This window comes from Thunnus thynnus, chromosome 12 (assembly GCF_963924715.1).
Source record: "Thunnus thynnus chromosome 12, fThuThy2.1, whole genome shotgun sequence".
In the NCBI taxonomy this organism is placed as follows: Eukaryota; Metazoa; Chordata; class Actinopteri; order Scombriformes; family Scombridae; genus Thunnus; species Thunnus thynnus.
In genome coordinates this window covers 4498609-4501200 of record NC_089528.1, presented here as the reverse complement: position 1 = coordinate 4501200, position 2592 = coordinate 4498609, and positions in this window count along the sequence as shown.

Below are 2592 nucleotides of genomic sequence, written 5' to 3'. Positions count from 1 at the left end.
AATGCTACTCAAACAGGAGGAAATAGTGCAATGTTAGGACCTATTTTCAGCTGCATATTAATCCACATTTGGTGCTCTGGTGAGTATTTCTGGCAGCAGGATGGTGTGTGCAGGATTGAGTCAAAATAAAGTAGAGTGTGTGTGTTAAAGAAGGTAATGTTTAGTCAATCAATTCATGGTTGGTTTTGGCTCTTTTCATGAGATTTGTGGACAATAAGAAAAGCATTTAGAATAGTGATTAGTGTTCATGAGTGTCAGGCTGCTGTTTTTCCTGGATCAGTGTATAAAAAAACACACTTCAGTTCAGTGTTTTAGTAAGTCAGTGTTGTAATTTATTGTTGCTTTATAGTAACAGTCATCAGTCCTCACAGTTTATTTCAGCTCCGTTTGTCAGACACAGTACCTTTAAAAGACTACACACACACACACACACAAACATGCACACACACACACACATAAAAACAGTGCTTGTGACCCTCCCTGCCTCCTAAAACAATATGAAGGGAGTGATGAGAGTAGTGTTACACTGTCAATGACGTCTTTGAAGGATAACAACAATACTGATCGTTCTGTATTAAAGCTGATAGTCAACATTTTGTGAAGGCTGTTGTCACATTTGACCATTTTCATTCAAAAATATTGAAGAAAAGTGTTCAGACAGTGCCACGGATTCTAATAATGATAATAGATGATCGACTCTCATCTGATTTACGTCAGCACTTTGGTGGAAGGTCTAGTGGGAGGAGGCACAGGTGGGTCCAAAGGGAGACTATAAAGATAGATGATAGCATTTCAACACTTTCCATTTAATTCTATTCAGTTTGTGACAGTTTGTAATCCTGAAACCCAGATATTTAATAAGATGTATTATGTGTTTCATTGCCTGATTTACTATGTTTATCTTGTTAAACAAAATATAAGCATATCATAATATTTCTTTTTTATTAATTATGAACCCAATGCATAAATGTCATTAGAAGAACTCAGTGAGAACCTTGAGCGAAGATAATGCTGCATTCATGTCATGTCTGCAGAATGAGAGGAGTATGACATCCTCTTCTCGTTTTAAATTGGGGACGTTCACCAGTTACTAGCCCGATAGTCACATTAGATAAATGGAAAATAATCCTAAATTAACAGTTTCATCATTTGACATATTTTTAGCGGTTTGTTAATAGCAACCGAAACCAAATACAAACAAATAGGCCTATATGTTAACATTCTGGAGCTTTCTGTCAGAAATCCCCTCTGACATGGAAATACATCTCAGACGCTGACATGAAAGTTTTTCCCCCTCAGCTGCTCTGTATGATATGACATGAAGGCAGCATAATATCTGGGTTGGTCAACAAAAAAACATCAAAGCTGGACTTTTTTTTTAATAATAGCCAAAGCATCAGCATTGTCTTACAGTGACTTAAGAGGGATGTTTTTTTATAGCAGCTCATATTTAAAAGACAGTAAAAGTCAGTTTCCATCTAAATGTAACGCAAATTTATCCAAATTTCCAGGAGATTTGAAAAAGAAAATGTGAATTAATATGCGTTTCCATCCACTACTGTATGTGAATATTAGGAGTCGGCTCATCAAGATAAAAAGTTGGTGGTGGTAATTCTCCAGTTGCAGAAGAGGGCACAGCAAGATGACATCATTAAAAGAGTGCCAGTCAAACCTCAAACAATGGAAAACCATGTGAAAAATGTGATGGAAATAAGACTATATATGATTTCTGTTTGAGGAGCTTTACAGTCTCCTCACAGATCTGATGTTTTTGTCTCCTGAGTAGAAGCTTGAGAGACGTTTAAGTCACATGCTTCATGTACGTCAAGATTTATTCACTCGCATTTCTTGTTATCGATACACCAACTTTTCCACCTCAGACAAGTGTAAAAACTTTTCAACAATATTTTGACTTTTCTTAGAATTTCCTGCATTTCTACACTCCAGTTTTTGATTCATGCAAATTGAAAATACACATAAAACAGGTGGATGGAAACGCGCTTATATTCACACTTCACACAGACAGTCCAAAGCAGGGAGAGGTGAGAGTGACTTGTGAGGACTTCATTAACCAGAATTCATGTAATGTGAGTTTGGCAAACTAAATCTGTTGGTGAGATGTGAAGGAGGTTCAACAGAAGCTGTTGACCTCAGATTTCTATGGACCGAGTGTTCACTCAGCAGATCCCACCAGTGTCCATCCTGTGTAATTTAGGCTGATATGAAGGCTGCCAATATATATATTATCACATTATGCAAATTTAATAGAATGTAAACCCAATCTAAAACTATTTACCACATAACTCCCATTATATCTGTTATAGCCAGTCATTACAGAGCAAATAGTTACAAACTATTGTTATATACTAACAAGTATACTTGCTGTATATGAATTTGGTTTGATTCTTCTGTCATGTTGACTTCATTTTCAGTTTAAATTCATTAGTATAGTTTGTAAACTGTGTGTTAAACTAGTCCAGCAAGTTGACTGCAGTACATTCACGGTGTAACATTTAATGAACAACACATGTGTGTGTGTATGTGTGTGTGTGTGTATGTGTATGTGTGTGTGTGTGTGTGTGTGTGTGTGTG